Below are 23,149 nucleotides of genomic sequence, written 5' to 3' on the forward strand. Positions count from 1 at the left end.
TGAACTAAAACCAAAACAGCAGATCTCCTCTCCAAGTGGAAGAGCACTCTACCCCATGGGAAGTAAAGAGGTCTGTGTTAGGGAGTGTCTTAAAGCACAGCTAGTCTCTACCTGTGACTGCATAGATTTTTACAGAGAGTTCTCTGGGGCCCTGAATATCCTAAACTCAAAAAGAGTTATAAGAAACCTTGTTTTAGCCACAGATACCAATTGTACTTTCTAAAACTCCTTATGCTGATATCACAATTGTTTAGGACTCAAAGGGATCACAGAGTAAGTGATTAGCATCCTCTACTCTATGACAAGAGGCTTTGTATCAAGTCCGTACTGCTATATTCACTAGGTAGCAAATAGATTAATAAACCAAGTTTTTATTTGACCCAAATAGAGTAAAACCAAGACAAAAATATTAGGTTGTAACTCAAATTATAAAGCTCCCTTAATTTTTTTAAAGAAAAAAAAATCTTAGAGCAGTTTTAGGTCCACAGAGAAATTGAGAACATAGATTATTCTGCCTCCACAAATGCACAGCATTCCCCACTATTAACAACCCCTACTGGGGTAGTACATTTGTTGGAACTGGTGAACCTACATGGAACATCACTGTCTACCCCAAAGTCCACATTACAGTTCACCTTGGGTGTTGTACTTTCCATGGGTTTGGAGAAATATATAATGACATGTGCCATCATTACAGGATCATACAGAGTATTTTCATTGCCCTAAAATTCTCTGTGCTCCAGTTATTCATCCTTCTCCTCACCCTCACCCCTGGAACCACTGACCTTTTTACTGTCTCTGTACTTTTACCTTTTCCAGAATATCATACTATTTGTAGATTTTTCAGATCAGCTTTTTTCATTTTGTAATACGCATTTTGGGTTCTTCCATGTTTTTTCATGCCTTGATAGTTTGTTTCTTTTTAGCACTGAATAATATTCAATTGTCTGCCTGTACTACAGCTTACATATTCATTCACCTACTGAAGAACATCTTGGTCGCCTTCAAGCTTTGGCAATTATGAGTAAAGCTACTATAAATATCTGTGTGCAGGTTTTTGTGTGGACATAAGCTTTTAACTCTTTTAAGTAAATACCAAGGAGTGTCAGTGCTGGACCATATGATGAGAGTGTGTTTAGTTTTATAAAAAACTTCCAAACTGTCTTTGAAAGTGGCTGTAGCATTTTGCATTCCTACCAAAACTGAATGAAAATTCCTGTTGCTCCACATCTTCACCAGCCTTTTGTGTTGTCTAGTATTCTGGATATGGCCATTGTAATAGGTGTACAGTAGTATCTCATTGTTGTTTTCATTTGCATTTCCCTGATTACATATGATAGGACATCTTTCTATTTGTGGCTTTTGGAAATATTTTCTCCCAATATGTAGCTTCTTATTCCTTGACATTGTCTTTTGCAGAGCAGAAGTTTGGTGGTTTTGTTTTTTAATGAAGTCCAGCCCATCAATTATTTCTTTCAAGTATTGTACCTTTGGTGTTGTGCCTAAAAATCATCACAACTCTAATTTTTTAAATCACATATTTTGACAAGGGCACTTGAAACCATAAACAAATTGTTACTCAGAGATTTGTTTCAGAAATTATCTTCAAATAGCCATGCAACTTCATCTCTATCAACTTCCTAGCATCCACTAATATCAAGATCTATCCCTCTTTCCTTCCCTTTCCCAAGAAGACTATAAGAACTCTTGACCAATAATGATCCCAAACTGAATTTTTGTCTTATATCCGTGAATTACCTGTCCCATTGTGTCCATGTTTTCTACAGTAAACAAATATATATGATTTACTTTAGACTTTCTGTTTGTTTTTAACAGATAACTTTAAGAGTATTTCACACAGGGAAATTCTAAAATTCTTCATTAAATAAAACCGAACTCATTTGATGAGTGTTTTAGGGTTATGTGTAGTTCACAAATAATGCTACAAAAACAATAAAAATAGTATCTCTGCTACAGGAAAACAACAAAGTAAAACTTCTTTGACTTTTTCCTCCTAAAAGAATTTCTCTTTGCAAGAAATTGCTCTTCTTTGTCCTCTTAACCACTGTGAATGTTGTGATACATGTGCATGTGAATTCAGTAAAAGCAGTGTCATATGTCAATATGACAAAGCCTAAGATAGGAAATGAAGATGATAATGAAGAGAAAAATATTTTATGAATGAGAGATTAGACTTTATGGTCTAGGTAGAGATGGCTGATCCAAGACCAATGGCTAAAGGAATAGATGTTACTTCACTGGAAGACGAAGTGTTCTCTCAACTAAAGTATTTAGTAAATGAGAATGTGATTTCTCATGAAGTCTGTTTGACAGACTAGCCATTTACCAAGTACATTCAAGTGAAAGTCAACAACGGGGAAGAGAAGCGGATTAGGTTTCTTTTTATTAAAGTGTGAGATAATTTTAGTTGGTAGCATTAAATAACTTCAACTAAATAATAATAACAATAATAATAATAATAATAATATTAATAATAATATTAACAATAATAATAATAATAATAAACAATAATATTAATAATAATAATAATAACAAAGGTATTCTTCATTCTTGAGTTCCATTGTGAGAAAAATTCAGCTCAGAGTTAGTATGACTAACACTTCATAATCTTCTTTTTAACCAGAAGAATACAGGCCTCAGACTCAGTATTTAAGGGACAACCATAATCCACTGGGCATACCTCAGAGTTACTGCAGATTTAGTTCTAGACTACTGCAATAAAGTGAATATTACAAAAAAGTCAGTCAAATAAATATTCTGGTTTCCTAATGCATATATAAAAGTTATGTTTACACTATATGGTAGTCTATTAAGTATGCAATAGCATTATGTCAAAAAAAAAATCAATGTACAGGGGCAGCCCTGGTGGCTCAGCAGTTTAGCACCGCCTTCAGCGCAGGGCCTGATCCTAGAGACCCGGGATCGAGTCCCACGTCAGGCTCCCTGCATGGAGCCTACTTCTCCCTCTGCCTGTGTCTCTGTCTCTGTCTCTATATATCTGTCATGAATAAATAAATAAATAAGTAAATAGATAAATAAATAAATAAAAATAAAAAATAAAAAAATCAATGTACATACCTTAATTTTAAAATACTGCCAAAATGCTAATCACATGAGCTTTCAGAGAGTCGTATCACTGAACACAAAACAGTGTAACATATAATAATAATAATGAAAAAGTATGAAATATTGCAAGAATTACCATAATGTGACACGGAGATACAGAATGAGTAAATGCTGTTAGAAAAATGGTACCAATATACTTGCTCAATACAGTGTTGTCACAAAACTTTAATTTGTAAAAAACACTATATTCTAGAAAGCACAACAAAACAAGGTATACTTGTATATTGTTTTGTTATGTTCATACTCATTTTTCATCCTTACATTTTACTTAAGGAAAATATTAGATTTTCATTTATGATAGTGATCTAAAGTTTACTTTTTAAATAAGTTTATTTGCATAAAATGTGAAATTATATTAAAATATTAAGTAAATGAGAGCATAGGTGGCAAAAATTATGGCAAAAAAGTAACATAGTATTCAAATAGTAAAGTTTGCAAAATGCTGAACTAGATTATAAATGGATTAGCTTATTCTGCAACTGTATAGCTCAAAGTGTGGTATAGTGTCCTATAGGTATGGGGGTGGTAAGAAATATTTCTATTGGTCCCAGCACACAAAAATTTCCAACTTAAATAATATATAACACAATTAAATTAGCAACAAAATAGATGTGAAAAACTGTTCAGAAGCTAGCTTCAGGTATACAACCAAAATAAGCAAAATATTTATATTTTGAATGAGGGACAGTAATGTTTCCTATACTTCTTTCCCACTTATAACCATTCATTAGAGTTAACTATACCTACTTTTGACAAAAAAAATAAGACCTAGCACTTAGTACAAATATGCCAACCACAAAGAAAATATATTAGTTATTTTTAAAAAGATTATTTATTTATTCATGAGTGACACACAGGGAGAGAGGCAGAGAGACAGGCAGAGAGAGAAGCAGGCTCCCCACGGGAAGCCCGATGTGGAACTCCATCCCAGGACCCTAGGATCACAATCTGAGCCGAAGGTGGATGCTCAACCACTAAACCACCCAGACGTCTCCATATTAGTTATTTTTGACCAATTAATAAAATGATAAAGGAAGGAAGTTAAGCTAAGCTAAGCTTAATAAAAAGATATTGTGTACACTCTAACAGGGTTCTCCAGAGAAACAGAACCAACAGAAACTGGCTCATACATGGTGGAGATAACAAGTCTAAAATTCATAGGGCAGGCCAGCAGGCTAGAAACTCATACAGAGGTTGATACTATATAGTGCTGAGTTTGAAGCTTGTAGGGCTGGCTGGCAGGCTGGATATTAAGTGAGGATTTTTATTACAATCTTAAAGCAGAATTCCTTCTCTGGAAACCTCAGTTTTTGTTCCTATGGTCTCTGACTGAATGAAGCCCACTCACATTCTAAAGGATAATCTGTTTACTTAAAGACAACTGATTTACTTAAAAACAACTGATCACATCTATAAAACATCTTGACATATTTAGACTTTCATTTGACCAAACCACTAGGCCCCACAGCTTAGCCATGTTGACACATAAAGTTTAGCCAACACACAGTCTTAGGAGAGTATCATATTTTTTTTTGGAAATAGGAATAGATTAGAGCGAGGGCAAACACCGGCTTCAGGACTGCTCTTGTTCAATTTTCAAGTTTGTATAAACTTGAATCAATTGCTTATAACTCTGCCTCTCTCTCTCTCTCTCTCTCACGAAAAAATAAAAATCTTAAGAAAGAAAAAAAGAACGGTAAGTGCTATAGATCAAAACAATATTGCTTACCTGTGTCTCAAGTGTATGCTTTCTTTCTCTTCCTCGCACATAGTGGGCACTGAGAACTCGTAGAATAAATCAATGAGCAACTGTTAATTAGAGAGAAGAGACTATTATAAACTATATAGTTTTGGTAAATTGAAATTCTACACTTAAGCTGACCTCTAGGACTGACTTACCTTAAGAGTCCATTATTGTTCATAACTAACTAGATGATAAGGAGGGCAGAAAAAGTTTGCAAATTTATACACATATGATTAGGAAAAACTAAATTATGTTACAGACCCTACAACAAGGTCTGGAATATAAAATATTCTCAAAAACTATAATTTTAAAAGTGTGTTAGGGATGATCTGAACAACTATAAATCTTTATAACTTAATCTATGAAATACCTTAAAATAAAGTTCTATTATATCTGAAAGTATAGGCTTCTAATAGGCTTTTTGAATTATAAATTGGGTGAGTATCATGAATAATTCCAACTGAAATAGATTAATTTCTCTTTCCACATTGGGGATTAAAAAATATTTGTTAAAACAGGCAAAACCTTGGGATCATAACTGGGAAGTAACTATGTTTTAGAGTGGCTTAATACAAGGAATTCATTACTTGAACATCATGTGGAACATTTATAGACAAATTCCCTCTGGCTACACTGGTATTTTGCAAATATATTGGCAAATGTCAGCAATTTGCATGTTAGAAATATCTTCTTTTATTTAGAATATCAAATAGTTTGGTTATGAAATTACACTTCCCACATTCTGTAAAGACCTGGTATATTTAGTTTAAATGTAAGTTACAGTTAAAGTACCTTAACAGTCTAGAGAAAGCTTTTATTTTCCAACTGTAGAAGCTATATATGTGAAAACATTGTCAGGCTGATGGATATAAGTAGAAGATGTCACAAGATCTATTTCCCTCTGGAAGAAGGGCTCTATTTTCTTCCCTAATGGCAACTCATATAAAGACATAAAAATTTAAAAGATCAAAAAATATAAAACTTCAAATCATCACCTCTGGAAAAGTCCAAAGGAGTCTAGGGCTAGTTGTGTAAGAATGGAGACACTTAACCAGTGCAACAGGCTGGAGCTGACAATCACTACACAGCTAAGATGTGCCAAAGTTTGGTTCTTAACTTCACGATCTCCTATAATCTTCACCAAAACACTCTGAATTTCTCCAAAATGCAGACAAGGAAAGAGAACTTCAGAAAAATTAATGACTTTTGCAAAGGCAAAAGACAAGTAGTTCATGGGCCTGAATTGGCACTGAATTTTTTTTTTCTTTAAAGATTCTATTTTTAAGTAATCTCTATATCCAAAGTGTGGCTTGAACCCATTACCGCAAGATTGAGAATTTCACGCTCTACTGACTGAGCCAGCCAAATGCCCCAGCATTCAAGTCTTTTGACTCCTAATCCAATCTTCTTCCTACTAATTCATTCTGACTCCATAATAGGAAATGATAAAATGCCCAGGGCTACGCATTATAATAAAGAGTTAAGAAAATAACCAACCAAATGTATTTTATCACAGTTAATACTTTATGCAGTCAGAATTTGATTTCAGGTCTGGCTGATTATAAAGCTCATTCTAAATTACTCATTTTATCCTCCCATTTAGATTGTAAATATGTAGGTCCCATGAAACTAGGAATGTATTCCTGTATTCATTGTTGAAATTCTGATGCTTAGCACAATGTTTATCATAGAGTTATGGCCCAGCTAAATGCATATTAAATAAATATAAACCACTGAGGATATGTCATATCCACAGCTCCCAGTTGGGAATGGTTAATGGGTTTGATGCAATATTGCATGTATGGATCTTAACCTTGATTGACTGATTTCTCTCTTTCTCTCTGTCTCTCTTTCCTATTTGCTTAGCTGCCTACAGGCCTAATTGGTTCAGAATCTGGAAGAAGGAACAATATTTAGTCTTCCCTGAAATCCCAACCTAAGTGAAACAAAGAGTAATAGGGAGGAGTGCCCCATTGCCAAAACAGGAACTTTACTACCTGTAAAGCTGTATTTTAGAATGTACCTTGAAGCATGGCCCAAATTTGGCTTGGTCCTTTTTTCTTTACCCTCAAACCTAGAATCCTGGTATTCCTTTGTGGAGGAGTGGATCTAAAGGCTACTAGAAGACTCTGGCCTGTCTTTATTAGCAAGAAAGGCCTTGAGGCTGAACTGAGTCTACTGTTAGGTACTTTGGTGCCAAGAAAAGGGAAGGCAAGAAGAGACAGAAGAAACCAATGAAAGTGTCTTCAGAGAGACTACTGAATGTTTCTCACCAGTATTATCCATTCCTCTTCCAAGAGGGAAAAAATGTAAGGGGTAGAATTCAGGGAGCAGACAAATGCCTTCTCTTCAAAGGGAAAGAGTAAAAATCCTATCCCTTCATGAAAATGCACGGAGGGATGTTCTAAGCATCACTGTCCACAGGGATATGAGATGAGAAACAGTGGAAATGAACAAAGTGGGAAAGAGAACACCAGAGAAAGCATAAGGCTTATTTTGAATGCCTTTTATAGCTAGGTGATGTACACATGTTTCTCAGCTGTATCATTCAGCTGTTTTTGCCTCTTTTGCCATGTGAGCAAAAAGACAGCAACTCAGAGCTCAGAGCATCTCCAGTACTGATTGGGAAATTTAACTAGGTGTTTTCAAAATTTCCAGTTAACTAAGATTTTTGTGATGCAATGAGCTTGAAAAGCAAAAAAATAAAGCAATCCCTTTAATTTAAACTAAGTAGAGTGAACATTTTCAAGTGCAGCAATTTGGGCCTGTGGGCAGGCAGGCACCATGAGAGAAACACAGAGGTAAGATGAGAACAACTGGAAAAAGCAGCCTAGAGAATGTCTCTGTCAAAGTAGCCTAAACTCAGGAAAATAACAGTATCAAGAGAGTCTAAACCTGAGGTGGAATCCAAGGTGAACCAGAAGTGAATATTCAAATAACAATCTATTGAGAAGATTAGCATAGACTTAACTAATAAAAGGAAAATCCATGGATTATAAATAGGCATTACTTAGCAGATTTCCTCATAATGAATTATCTACTTTATTAATTATATTTATGTTCTACTACTTTTTTTAATTTATTTTTTATTGGTGTTCAATTTACTAACATACAGAATAACCCCCAGTGCCCGTCACCCATTCACTCCCACCCCCCGCCCTCCTCCCCTTCTACCACCCCTAGTTCGTTTCCCAGAGTTAGCAGTCTTTACGTTCTGTCTCCCTTTCTGATATTTCCCACACATTTCTTCTCCCTTCCCTTATATTCCCTTTCACTATTATTTATATTCCCCAAATGAATGAGAACATATAATGTTTGTCCTTCTCCGACTGACTTACTTCACTCAGCATAATACCCTCCAGTTCTATCCACGTTGAAGCAAATGGTGGGGATTTGTCATTTCTAATAGCTGAGTAATATTCCATTGTATACATAAACCACATCTTCTTTATCCATTCATCTTTCGTTGGACACCGAGGCTCCTTCCACAGTTTGGCTATCGTGGCCATTGCTGCTATAAACATCGGGGTGCAGGTGTCCCAGCGTTTCATTGCATTTGTATCTTTGGGGTAAATCCCCAACAGTGCAATTGCTGGGTCATAGGGCAGGTCTATTTTTAACTCTTTGAAGAACCTCCACACAGTTTTCCAGAGTGGCTGCACCAGTTCACATTCCCACCAACAGTGTAAGAGGGTTCCCTTTTCTCTGCATCCTCTCCAACATTTGTTGTTTCCTGCCTTGTTAATTTGCCCCATTCTCACTGGTGTGAGGTGGTATCTCATTGTAGTTTTGATTTGTATTTCCCTGATGGCAAGTGATGCAGAGCATTTTCTCATATGCATGTTGGCCATGTCTATGTCTTCCTCTGTGAGATTTCTGTTCATGTCTTTTGCCCATTTCATGATTGGATTGTTTGTTTCTTGGTGTTGAGTTTAATAAGTTCTTTATAGATCTTGGAAACTAGCCCTTTATCTGATAGGTCATTTGCAAAAATCTTCTCCCATTCTGTAGGTTGTCTTTGAGTTTTGTTGACTGTATCCTTTGCTGTGCAAAAGCTTCTTATCTTGATGAAGTCCCAATAGTTCATTTTTGCTTTTGTTTCTTTTGCCTTCGTGGATGTATCTTGCAAGAAGTTACTATGGCCGAGTTCAAAAAGGGTGTTGCCTGTGTTCTTCTCTAGGATTTTGATGGAATCTTGTCTCACATTTAGATCTTTCATCCATTTTGAGTTTATCTTTGTGTATGGTGAAAGAGAGTGGTCTAGTTTCATTCTTCTGCATGTGGATGTCCAGTTTTCCCAGCACCATTTATTGAAGAGACTGTCTTTCTTCCAATGGATAGTCTTTCCTCCTTTATCGAATATTAGTTGCCCATAAAGTTCAGGGTCCACTTCTGGAATCTCTATTCTGTTCCATTGATCTATGTGTCTGTTTTTGTGCCAGTACTGTGCTGTGTCTTGATGACCACAGCTTTGTAGTACAACCTGAAATCTGGCATTGTGATGCCCCCAGCTATGGTTTTCTTTTTTAAAATTCCCCTGGCTATTCGGGGTCTTCTCTGATTCCACACAAATCTTAAAATAATTTGTTCTAACTCTCTGAAGAAAGTCCATGGTATTTTGATAGGGATTGCATTAAACGTGTATATTGCCCTGGGTAACATTGACATTTTCACAATATTAATTCTGCCAATCCATGAGCATGGAATATTTTTCCATCTCTTTGTGTCTTCCTCAATTTCTTTCAGAAGTGTTCTATAGTTTTGAGGGTATAGATCCTTTACATCTTTGGTTAGGTTTATTCCTAGGTATCTTATGCTTTTGGGTGCAATTGTAAATGGGATTGACTCCTTAATTTCTCTTTCTTCAGTCTCATTGTTAGTGTATAGAAATGCCACTGATTTCTGGGCATTGATTTTGTATCCTGCCACGCTACCAAATTGCTGTATGAGTTCTAGCAATCTTGGGGTGGAGACTTTTGGGTTTTCTACGTAGAGTATCATGTCATCGGCGAAGAGGGAGAGTTTGACTTCTTCTTTGCCAATTTGAATGCCTTTAATGTCTTTTTGTTGTCTGATTGCTGAGGCTAGGACTTCCAGTACTATGTTGAACAGCAGTGGTGAGAGTGGACATCCCTGTCTTGTTCCTGATCTTAGGGGAAAGGCTCCCAGTGCTTCCCCATTGAGAATGATATTTGCTGTGGGCTTTTCATAGATGGCTCATAAGATGTCGAGGAATGTTCCCTCTATCCCTACACTCTGAAGAATTTTGATCAGGAATGGATGCTGTATTTTGTCAAATGCTTTCTCTGCATCTAATGAGATGATCATATGGTTCTTGATTTTTCTCTTGCTGATAAGGTGAATCACATTGATTGTTTTACGAGTGTTGAACCAGCCTTGTGTCCCGGGGATAAATCCTACTTGGTCATGGTGAATAATTTTCTTAATGTATTGTTGGATCCTATTGGCCAGTATCTTGTTGAGAATTTTTGCATCCATGTTCATCAGGAATATTGGTCTGTAATTCTCCTTTTTGGTGGGGTCTTTGTCTGGTTTTGGAATTAAGGTGATGCTGGCCTCATAGAACGAATTTGGAAGTACTCCATCTCTTTCTATCTTTCCAAACAGCTTTAGGAGAATAGGTATGGTTTCTTCTTTAAACGTTTGACAGAATTCCCCTGGGAAGCCATCTGGCCCTGGACTCTTGTGTCTTGGGAGGTTTTTGATGACTGCTTCAATTTCCTCCCTGTTAAGGTTTTCTATTTCTTCCTGTTCCAGTTTTGGTAGTTTGTGGCTTTCCAGGAATGCGTCCATTTCTTCTAGATTGCCTAATTTATTGGCGTATAGCTGTTCATAATATGTTTTTAAAATCGTTTGTATTTCCTTGGTGTTGGTAGTGATCTCTCCTTTCTCATTCATGATTTTATTAATTTGAGTCTTCTCTCTCTTCTTTTTAATAAGGCTGGCTAATGGTTTATCTATCTTATTAATTCTTTCAAAGAACCAACTCCTGGTTCTGTTGATCTGTTCCACAGTTCTTCTGGTCTCGATTTCGTTGAGTTCTGCTCGAATCTTTATTAACTCCCTTCTTCTCTTGGGTGTAGGATCTATTTGCTGTTTTTTCTCTAGCTTCTTTATGTGTAAGGTTAGCTTTTGTATTTGAGTTCTTTCCAGTTTTTGAATGGATGCTTGTATTGCGATGTATTTCCCCCTTAGGACTGCTTTTGCTGCATCCCAAAGATTTTGAACGGTTGTATCTTCATTCTCATTAGTTTCCATGAATCTTTTTAATTCTTCCTTAATTTCCTGGTTGACCCTTTTATCTTTTAGCAGGATGGTCCTTAACCTCCACGTGTTTGAGGTCCTTCCAAACTTCTTGTTGTGATTTAGTTCTAATTTCAAGGCATTATGGTCTGAGAATATGCAGGGGACGATCCCAATCTTTTGGTATCGGTTCAGACCCGATTTGTGACCCAATATGTGGTCTATTCTGGAGAAAGTTCCATGTGGATTCGCGCTCCCGGGCCGCGCAGCCCCCTCCGCGGAGCCGCCCGAGCCCCTCCGAGCTGCTGCTGGAACCGCGCAGCCCCCTCCGCACGGAGCCTCTTCCTCTGCCCGAGCCTCCCGAGCTGCTCCGGGTCCCGCCGTGCGCGCTGCAGCCCTTAGGGAGCTCAGCGCACTCTCCCGGGGCGCAGGTATCTGTTACTGTCCCAGGGAGCCGGAGGGCATCCTCGCCCTCCTGGGTCCTGCTCCAAGTCCCTGCGAGCCCCTTTCCGCCCGGGAAGGTCGGTGCAGCTCCTGCGTCTCTGGGACAGGGCTCTCCTGTCCTGGGGACACTCGCCCCGGCCTCAGCCCGGCTCCTCCTGGGCCCCTCCCCCTTGGAGGCCTTTGTTTCTTTATTTCTTTTTCCCCGTGTTCCTACCTTGATAGAAGCGCGAACTCTTCTCACTGTTGCATTCCAGCTGGTCTCTCTTTAAATCTCAGGCCGAATTGATAGATTTTCAGGATAATTTGAAGGTTTTCTAGGTAATTTGGTGGAGACAGGTGATTTGGAGACCCTACTCTTCCGCCATCTTGCTCCTACCCCCTATGTTCTACTACTTTAATATATTTACTTTATGCCTAAAGAAAAGCAATAAGTAGTTGATGAGTAAAGTCTAAGATCTGCCAATCAGAATTCATATTTTCCTTACCTGTATGCCCAAGGTACAGAGTCTGAATCTATTATAACACTACCTTCTGCACGGGAATCCTGGAAACAAAGTAGAAAGATTTTGCCAAGGTAGTGGTTGAAGAAAGGCACGGAATTGAGAGGTTCCAGAGGAAGAATGAAGGGCTCCTGATGATGTGGGGGGTGTAGCATTTTGGGGGGGATTTTGGATGGGTACAGTGAGGATGAAATAAAACTCCAGAATGATGTTCAGGTTTGTCTTGAATAAATGGCTAATCTATTAGTTCCTCAAAAGCAGGGTCACCCGATCTATAATGTTAGGCATATCTCTAGTCACACAAAGGTGCTCAATTGCTTGAATTGTTTTGAATAGTTTGTACTAGCACAAATAATGAAAACACGATTAAAAGCATATTTGCAGTGAAAGGCAAGAAGTTCAGTTGTATACCTGAAAAATTCAAAGTTCTGATGGAAACACTAAGTGAAGATGTTCCATTGCTTGTTGGATACATAGGAATGAGGCAGATGGGAGACCAGAGTCTAGATACATGGATGTGGTGATAAATGAGCATACAAATGCTTACTGTAAACAACGTAATACAAAGAGAATGTGTAACCTGAAAAGAGAAGAAATGATCAGGCAGATGATATAGGAGCAACAACATTTAGGGAAGTGATAGGTACTCATACTGGAGACAGAACAGTCAGAGATGCAGGAGGAAGACCAGGGATAATATGATCTCAAGGAATTCAGGGAAAAAAAAAAAAAAACTCATAGAGAAGAGAGTACTCAACTGTGCATTTCATTGGGTACAAATCATATGTCAACAACAACAAAAAACTTAGTCCCAGAAATCTTTTACCAATTCATTTTGGTCTGAATCCTTTTGCTGCTGAAGATTTATTGCCTCAGTCAGTGTGCTGAAACATCAGCAGCCTCTAGTGGTTATGGGGTGGAGAACTCTAGGATTTCCAGACTAGATACTGTTTTTTCACTTAGTACATGCTCAACAAAAGCTACTTGAATTAAATAAACTGTTCTTCATTCACAAAGGAATACATGCGCTGCCTTAAAGTGAAAATCCTGAGATTATGCTGGCAAGACAATTAAGATGGTTTTCTAAAATACTGACACACAGCACTATTGCTGTTTGCCAGCTCTGTGGCATTTTGAAGTCGACAAGATTAGCATCATTGCTCTCCCTTCTCTTCATTTTATGGTCATTCTGATAAGACTTATGCTTGGGTCTGAATTTATGATCAGTTATTTTTTAATTTATAGTAGTTTTTCTGAAAAAGCTAGAGTTTATTTTTGCTCAAAAAGGTTGCCCACAGTCTGGCATTAACAATAATAGTCCTAAACCTCAAATTTCTACCCACCTCTCAGGGTCTCTTTTCTACCTCCTTTCAAGCTCATCTTATCTCCTTTGGCAATTGTGTTTTTCCAAACCTCAAGAAATCACAAGAACACCACTGAGTTCATAAGATCAAGCAATGCGTCTTGCAGGAACACAGGTTTAATAAATAATTGCTAACCCTTCATCACAGTTCTTTACAATATTCTTGTTTCCACTCATCAGACTTCAGACTTCTCTTGAAAGTCCATGTCCCTTAAGCTACATTAAGCCCCTCCCCAGCTCTGCCTAACTTTGTCAAAGGCTCCTTGCCTCCTTAATCTCTACTCCCCATCTATTCCACTAGTGAAACTAAGTTGCTCTAAATTCTTCACTTAGGTTTTGCATTGACATCCCTTAAGTCCACAGATTTAGAAAAAGCAAATATCCTAAAAAAGGAAGAGATTCACCAGAAGGATGAATTCAGACCACTGATTGATTATGTTTTTGTGTATCTTTGAAATCCCAAATTTGTTTTCATTTTTAGCACTCATTTACAGCATATAATGAAGTGAAATATCAATGTTTAGAAATATAATTTTACATTTGTGACTACATCTAATTTATTGAAGTTCTGTTTCCAGGACAAAAAAAATACACTTATATTGCCTAAATCTACCTTATTTTGTTGTTTTTTAAATTTATTTGAGAGAGCATGCACGTGCGCACATGAGCAGGCGGAGAGGCAGAGAGAGAATTCTCAAGCAGATTCCCCACTGAGTGCAGACAGAGCCCAATGCAGAACTCAATCCCAGAACCCTGAGATCACAACCTGAGCCAAAATCAAGAATGGAACACAAAAGACTGGGCCACCCAGGCATCCTAAATCAACTTTATTTGGGGAGAATAAACCTTTCTATGTTGGTAGCACCATTATACCACTGTTTTACGTATTTTACTGGAAAAAAGAGAAAGAAAGAAAGAGAGAAAAAGAAAGAAAGAAAGAAAGAAAGAAAGAAAGAAAGAAAGAAAGAAGAAAGAAAGAAAGAAAGGAAGGAAGGAAGGAAGGGAGGAAAAAGAAAAAGAAAAGAAAAGAAAAGAAGAAAAGAAAGAAAGAAAGAAAGAAAGAAAGAAAGAAAGAAAGAAAGAAAGAAAGAAGGAAAGAAGGAAAGAAAAGAAAGAAAAAGAAAAGAAAAGAAAGAAAAGAAAAGAAAAGAAAAGAAAAGAAAAGAAAAGAAAGAAAAAAAGAAAAGAAAAGAAAAGAAAAAAGAAAGAAAGGAGGGAGGGAGGAAGGAAGGAAGAAAGAAAACCTTTGCCTTCTAGTTAAGGGAAAGCTAAATAAGAAAAGGTCGTTTTGAAATAATAAAAACATATATCAGAGAAACAATTATTAAAAAATGGGTCTGGGAGGCATCTAAGAATTCCAGAGCTTTCTCAAGGTGTATCACAGTTGCTGGAATGAATACCAAATTTTGCAAATACTACTGCTGTATTTTAGGAAGGTCATGGAATCTATATTCATGATTCATAGGGATGCTGTCAGGATCAAACAAGATACCATATCTAAAAGTGTTCTGTATAGTGTTATTATGTTCTTCCAAAGTTGTAGTTAAAGGGAATTTTTTTAGATGGTGTGGAAACAAGTACATAAATCAAGCTCCTGAAGAATTCTGCTTTGCTTTTCTAACCGGTTTTTATATACACTGTGATCCAATGACTTGTATAACCCCCAGTGCTTCCAATCACTTTAGAATAAGACTTGTACTTTTGTTCAAAACCAAATCATGTTACCCACCCAACTATAATAACTCAACTATTCTGCAATTTAATAACCTCTGGATTGAAACAGTTGCATGTCTATAACTCCAGCCATTGGGGCTGACATATAAAATGAAGGTAAGTATGGCATCTGTCTTGCTCATTCTTTTTACCATTGCTTAGCAAAGTGCCAACACAGGGTGTTTAATAAATACAATAATTTTGATGATCCATATCAATGGATAAACAAGTGACCAAGAGAATGAATGGCACGCAGAAGTTAACATAAAGACAAAAAAATGTATTGGGTAATTAACAGAAATCATTAGGTTAATAGCTACTTGAGATGCCTGCCTCATATTTCATCATTTGGCAAAAACTTGGTTATTTTTTAAGCCTTCCCTTCCCATCTCTGCCCCTCAAAAATATTTTTAAAAATCTTCCAACTTCTCTAATCCTAGGTAGAAAAATCCTATTCAGAACTGTTTATATTCTGTAAGAACACCTACCCTATTACATGACAATTGGTATTGGCAGTTGACTCTGTGAGATCCTGTACTCTCTAGAGAAGGAGGTGTGTATTTCTGAATACACAGATCCCAAGGCCATGCCTGACACAGAAGGTTTTAATAAAAAAGTAAAGAGTCCATTAAAGAAAAGAGTGCTTTAAATTTTATTTGGATTCTTTACTGAATAAAGATACTAATAATTTGCTTTTTTAGAAGAAAAGAAGAAAACCATCAATTAAGTAATAAGCTCAAAAGACTTGGCAAAGAAAACAGTTAAATAGTCACTCTTAGCAAAGCTGAAAAGCAGACTCCACCCTTTATTTTTCTTTTTTTTTTTAAAGATTTATTTATTTATTTATGATAGACATAGAGAGAGTATTTATGATAGACATAGAGAGAGAGAGAGAAGCAGAGACACAAGAGGAGGGAGAAGCAGGCTCCATGCTGGAAGCCCAACGTGGGACTCGATCCCGGGACTCCAGGATCGCACCCTGGGCCAAAGGCAGGCAGTAAACCGCTGAGCCACCCAGGGATCCCCCTTTATTTTTCTTCTGCATTTGAAACACTTAAAAAAAAAAAACACTTGAGGCTGCTGTTCCCAGTAAAATTACTATAAACATTTCTATTTATATAAAATGAAAAGCCAGTTAAGTGTTTTCTTTCTAAAAATTTTAACTTCCATTAAGGTTATCAAAGAATCCATTCAATGGACCCTTCTTTTCTTCCTAAAGCCAAAAAGATTCATAATTACCTTTTAGGAGGTCATCCTACTATATGATACTAGATTATAAGAAAGTAAGCTCCTCCCTTTCCCTTTATAATATAAACTCTAGAAGGGCAGGGTCTTTTCTATTATGTTCACTGCTACTTTCTCAGCATTTTGATCTATACCTGGCACGTTGCAGATGTTCCATAAATGAACTACTGCTTGAATGAATATTTATTTGATCATAAAGTTGTGAGTTCTCTCATTTGAAAAAATATTTGTTTTCCATTCTAAATATTTGCTTCTTTTTTTCCTAAGATGGTACCTATGTGTAACTACAAAAAAAGCAGAAAAATAAAATTTGTATATACCTATTAATTTTTTTGTACATATTCTCCATTAATTCCCTTTATTCCATTTTAAATCTCGAAATTTATATGAAGCAGGCTTGTCTTAACTAAACTCAAAAGATGGAGAGAATGTCTTCAGCTTTATTGATTTTAAGATCAATGTGTGACTTAACTAAGTTTGTAGTGCTTTTTATTGAAAAGGAAGTTTTAAGCATATTTCTTAATGCTTCTATTGTGTAGCTTAATTTCTTTTTTACTGTAAATATATAACAATGTAAATATGCAGTGAATCCATACAGGATCTGAGTCCTTTTACTTAGCATTCCCAGAGATGCGTTTTTCCTCTACCATGAATCTTTGATTACATTCAAAGTAATGCTGATCAATATAAAAGTCCTGAACTTAACTATGTGGCTACTACAGAGTTTATGGAGGTAAATTCTGCATGAAAATTTTAAATTATGCATTGTTGCCATTTGAGATATTAAGTATAGCATATTTTACTCTGTCGTTGTCATATATTTCATAGAGATGCTAAGTTAATATATTGCAAAAATAACTGCAATGGCAATTTTTAAATTTCTAAACATTTGGAATATTCCAAATATATCAAAAGTTATCTAGGGAAAAAAGTAATGTATATTCATATATTCAATACATCATAGCTTTATTTTTTGCTTCAAACTTTTTTAAAATGACTAGATCTTTACAGATATAGCTAAAGTTTTCTGTGAATTACTGCCCAATCTCACAACTCTTCCCTAGCCCCATCATCCTTATCCCAGGTGCCCACTCTCCTGAATTTTGTGCTTATCATTCCCATGTGTATCTTATTTTTTTTACAAAGGTTTTCCCTAAATAATATATAGTAACATTTTGCTTACTTCTTTAAACTTTATATAAACCAAACTTACAATATGCCCAGCATAGAATAAATAATCAATAAAATTTTTTGCCATACCACATGTTTTTTTTTTTTTTTCTTTTGACAATACATTTTAAATTTATAATGTCAGATGCCTGGGTGGCTCAGTGGTTGAACATCTGCCTTTAGCTCAGGGTGTAATCTCCAGGTCCAGGGATCGAGTCCCACGTTGGGCTCCCTGCATGGAGCCTGCTTCTCCCTTTGCCTGTGTCTCTGCCTTTCTCTCTCTGTGTCTCTCACGAATAAATAAATAAAATCTTTAACAAATAAATAAATTTATAATATTGATACCTGTAGTTCTGATTAATTCACTTTAGCTCTGCTATTAGGCTCTACCATATAAGTATGACACAAAGACAATCAAGCTCCTCCTACCTCAAATCACCTTTTTCTTTCTCTTCCCTTAGCAAGTCCCAGCATCCAGCTATACCTCCAGGGTGCAGCCTCTATGACGATTCCCCATGGCTTGCTTACTGGTTTTGTAAAATATTGGGTTGGAAAAGGTGCTTTTTTTTCTTGTAATTTAAAGATGACCAGCAGTGTTGGTTCTATTTAACAGACATGATATAATGTTTGTGGTCTCAAAGTGATAAAATATGCAGACTATATAAACCAAATAAATGAATGAATAAAAGAATAACAAAATACATATATAAATGAAAGAATAAAAGGAAAACCTTCAAATAAGCTTATCTACTGTATTTAATTTTTTTAAATATAAATAACTCCCATGTGAGTGGGGAGAGAGATGTTAGAGTTTTGCTCTCTGATTTGGGAAGAATCCAATTTAGTCCAAATTATGTGGGAAATGAATTATGTCTATAGCGTTTGCTAACACCTGTTGTATGTGGAAACACTCTTCTCCATAGTATCTAGTCTCTAGAACCTCCTCCTTAAATAATTTGGAGAGAAACTTCCTATACCAAAACATTAAAAGCCATCAGTAAAAAAAAAAAAAAAAAAAAAAAAAAAAAAATATATATATATATATATATATATATATATATATATATATATAATATGTGTTTGTGTGTGTGTGTGTGTGTGTATCCACAATTAAGTCTGTAATGTTTCTTTGCTCATATATTTGGGAGTTTTCTTGAATCACAGCTAGAACTGGCTGATTGAAAATATAAATTTGGAGGGAGGATACATTCAGTCCATAACATAGGTATTCAGTAAATGTTCTCTAATGTGTCAAAAAGTAATTTAAACTGATTCTCTACCGCAACTTATTATTGAAACATCTTTCAACTATCTTGTCCTTCTGTGAATACAGACCTAACAGAAACTTACAGAGTTTATAGAAAAGCCACACCATTTGGGCATTTGGCTTACAATATTCTACCTTTATACATTTGAAGAGACAGAGAGAAGAAGAGAAACCAGAATTTAAGGAGTTTGAGTAAGTCTGATTATTCTTCCATGCACTGAATATAACCAAGAGTCATGAACAGGTAGACACAAATTAACTGTGTCTATAATGGGTATCAGCTCCAGGGAACCTCTCTTAGTCCAGCCATCTTACAGTCTGTGCAAAGTGTGATTCTAGTTTACAGATACACATTTTTCCATATACATATTTTAATGCAAAAAGCTGTACACAAATCTATTTAAAACACTGCACTTTATGTCTAACTTAATGGATTAATGGATTCCTAAGCGCAATTTTTTACTAGACATGGATTTCACCCTAAGTGCTGACTCTAAACCCTAATTGCTGAGTCAGACATGGTTCCATTGTACTCCATGTGTCATTGGAACATCACGATACTATTTACTTTAAACAAGAGATTCAGATAAAAAGTAACTTTTAGTCTTCACTCATAAGCAATAGTGAATGAAGAGATGCAAGGTTAAGAGTGATCTCTGAGATTAAAGCTGCATGTCTTAGTTCCCAAGGTAAATGTAGGCATGCCAGGATACTGAAAAACTGAAAGCAGAGGCACTGCTCACCAGCAATAGCTGGGCAACTCCTTTTTTTTCCTGGATGAAGAAATGGCTTTGTTGACACAATGCTTGTTCCAAGACTCAGAAAGTGCAAAATATTATAAAGTCATAGAAATGGACATGAGAAGTCATGGTGTAAGCTCTTCTCAAATGAAGGCAGACACACTGAATATAAAAAAGTTTGGCTATACCAAGAAGTGAGTTTCCCAAAGCTATAGAGAGACTGACTTTTCAGGAACAAAGGCAACCCGACTGGGTGATTCCTTTAGAAACACTATTTATCAAACAAAACTTACTGATACTGATTGCATCTGCCAATTCTTTGTGTGGCTAAATCACTTCTGATAAAATTTTGTGTTATTAGCTTAATATACTTCAGGAACTTAATTTAGCCAGTGATGGGTTTAAGGTACTGTCCAGACAATCCATACCCCATCCAAAATGCTTCAGTGGCATATCTCTTCAAAGGCAAATACAATTAGGATAATTTTCCTGACAATTTATTATATCATAATGCTCTGTTTACCTGAAGAGCTGAGAGCAGAACCCATTCCCCATTTTTTGAGGCATGATTCCTTTCAGAATCAATAACAGAATATTAACTCTAATGAGCATCTCCTCAGAGATTCCTGAGTCCTATAATACAGATAAGAACCTGAAAAATAGAGGCATCAAGTATTCCAAAGTCACCCTACTAAGAGACACAGGTGATCTTGAATACAGTTTTCCTAAATCTTAGGTCAGCATTTGCATCCACAAAGCCAAATGCCAATAAGCTAATCAGGACCTGAGCAATGCAGCCATTTTCTTGCTTAAACAATTTACTATTTTAGATGAAACATCTAAAACTTTATGTTCCTAGGTACTCAATGGCATTTTTACCTTAAAAAAATACAATTGACATAATTCTTATTTATTAACTGAATTAGTTACTATTTGAGAGAGTAGCAGATTTTAGAGGAACTCAAGACTCAAAAGCATGAAAGACAGATACATAATTTCTTCTGAATCTCATCAAAATAAAAATGACAATAATAATAATAATAATAAAATAGCTAACACTTATTTTATTAGTTTAAGTTCTAAGTACCTAATACATATAAACTCATTTTATCCTCACAATAAAATTTATTACATACTATTTACCTATGAAGAAACTGAGTCATAGAAAAGTTTTATACCTTGTTGATTAAGTATTTGAATTCAGGAATTTCCTCCTTAGAATTCATACCCTTAATCATACCTTCTGAGATAATCCCTACAAAGGATGGGAGAGATGGAATATAGAATTTTCACTATCCTTTTTGAATTTAATACTTAGTTCACTAAAGAGGTGATTTGCTGTGCTGGCACCCTGAAAGAGTTAATGATTCTCCCAAGTGGGAAATTCTCTGGAAGGAAGTAACTCATATTATGGAGAAATGTGGCCCAATATGTATAACATGGGGAACAAATAAGTTATTTCCATTAAGGTGTCGAGGCTGACATATTACATAGCATCCTTTCCGCACCCTGTGGATAGCAGCATCTGTATAACATAGTCAAAATAAATAAGATTTTGAGTGTATGGGAAAGATAACCACATATCAATTTACACATAAACTTGTCTACTATATATGACTGCCACTGCTCGAGTTCTCAAAGAACTTGAGTCATTTCCAGAGAGCATCTGTCTCAGCCATGAGCTTCATCATTTCAAATATAGCTGTTTCCTGGTTGGATGTCAGAAATGCCAGCTAACTGGATCCCCTTCAGGAGTATATTGATAGATATACTATCGATAGATATAGTTATTGAAAACTCCTCACAATGACAAGAAGGTCCAAATAGTCTAGGAAGGGTGCTGAAGCTTCACTCTTAGAAGATGGCTACTCTAAAATGTGATAAATTGTTAGAATTGTGGTGGAAGAGAGGGCAATATGCTGCTGATGACAGCAAATAGAGCCCTGAGAATGTGATCAGAAACTTCCATTCCTGGAAATCAACTTAGCAAGGAAATGACTCCAAACACAGGAAGGGGATACAAGGCCACATTGCATGTAGTTGGATAAAAATGGAAACTTCTTAATGCCCCAAAACGGGATGCAGTTAAATAAATTTGGTACATAGATGTGAAGGAATACTATGCAGTCCATACCACACTTAAAAAGAGAAAACAGTACAACAGAAAACATTAAATACTATATTCAACTATTTTTGTAATTTTTTGTAGTTTTAATTCTTTTTTTCCCCACCTCTTCAGTTTCCTTTCCTTTTCTTCCCCATTTTAATTCAAAAAAACAAAACCAAAAACAATACTGGAGCAAGTATCCTAGGAAATTTACCAAAATGATAAAAGAGGTTTTCTGTGAACTAGTTATTATTACTTAAATATCTTTTTAAATTTATTTTATTTAATTTTATTATTAGAATTCATCTTATTGTAATTAAAATAATCAAGTATTTAATGTGTGTGTGTGTGCTAAGTTCTCATTAAAATAAATCAGTTTTAATTAACAAGCAGACCTGAAAATTCTTCATTTTAGTCATTCATTCACTTACTTGCCATGCATTTATTGAGGACTCTTGGTGCCCTAGGCTCTGTGCTTGATGCTATGAATAGATAAAATAAGCCCTATTTTTGATAAGATCACCATCAAGTGAAACATCACACACAGGCACACACACACATTCACTGAAGTTACACACCTATGTTGTGATAATTACAATGATGATATGCCCAGGTATTAGGCAAAAAAAGAAAAGTAATATATGCAACATGCAAAGGGTTCCTAAAGGAGGAAAAAGAATGGCCTTAATTAGATTATATAGTATAAATAGAGTCACCTAGGTGAACAGGGAAAAGCAAGAACATTCCAATAAGCAGGAAGACTCTGAGTTCAAAGTAAAGACAGGCAAGACATTAATTTTGCCAGCTGGAACAGACGATAGTTAACCTGTTTTCACCTGCTAAAGAGTTCAGATGTGACCTACTAGAAAGAATTGACAAGGTAATCAAATCAAATGCTTCTATTCATCTCCATCTTTTATTTTTGAAAGGTGCTAGAGCTTAATAGTCATATGACATGGCTTTAGTGGAACAAATTATTACCCAACAGAATAGTTTGTATAAAAGATGCTGAGGCCCTAAATAAGGACAGTATGTAGCAGAGATCAAATATAATGAAAAAATTGAAAAGATAATAATATTAATCCACATGATGAAAGATACAAGCCATCCCAATATATATACAACCATAAAGTTTTGCATACTATTTCAGGAAGTTTAAATATTTTAAAGCTCATCCTAAGAGTCTATGAATACCCAATTAAAGATCCTTTGTCTATACTAAGTTAAACTGTGATGAATACCTGTGGGAGTCAGTTGTAATTAATTTTGACTTGAAATTATTAAACTAGTGCTGCTCTTGAACACCTATTAGGTCTTGAACACCTAATAACGAAAACTGACTTAATTCTCAAACTGACTCAGATATAGTTTCTTAGAAATAGAAGTATATTTTTTTCTTATTGAACAAAGATTATCACTCATTATGACATCCTCACAAGGAACAC

At 35.8% G+C, this 23,149-nt stretch overlaps 1 long non-coding RNA gene across 1 annotated transcript in view; it reads right to left on the reverse strand.

Annotated features, from left to right (window-relative positions):
* Positions 1–2,454: 2,454 nt before the first annotated feature.
* LOC112662984 (uncharacterized) overlaps positions 2,455–23,149 on the reverse strand; it is a 109,437-nt gene continuing 88,742 nt past the window's right edge. Inside the window, exons 2-3 of the long non-coding RNA XR_003138977.3 lie at positions 4,877–4,956; positions 2,455–2,733 (exon numbers count right to left, since the gene is read on the reverse strand). This is a non-coding gene — a long non-coding RNA (uncharacterized LOC112662984). The remainder of the gene's footprint in view (positions 2,734–4,876; positions 4,957–23,149) is intronic.

This window comes from Canis lupus, chromosome 20, assembly GCF_003254725.2.
Source record: "Canis lupus dingo isolate Sandy chromosome 20, ASM325472v2, whole genome shotgun sequence".
NCBI classification, from domain to species: Eukaryota; Metazoa; Chordata; class Mammalia; order Carnivora; family Canidae; genus Canis; species Canis lupus.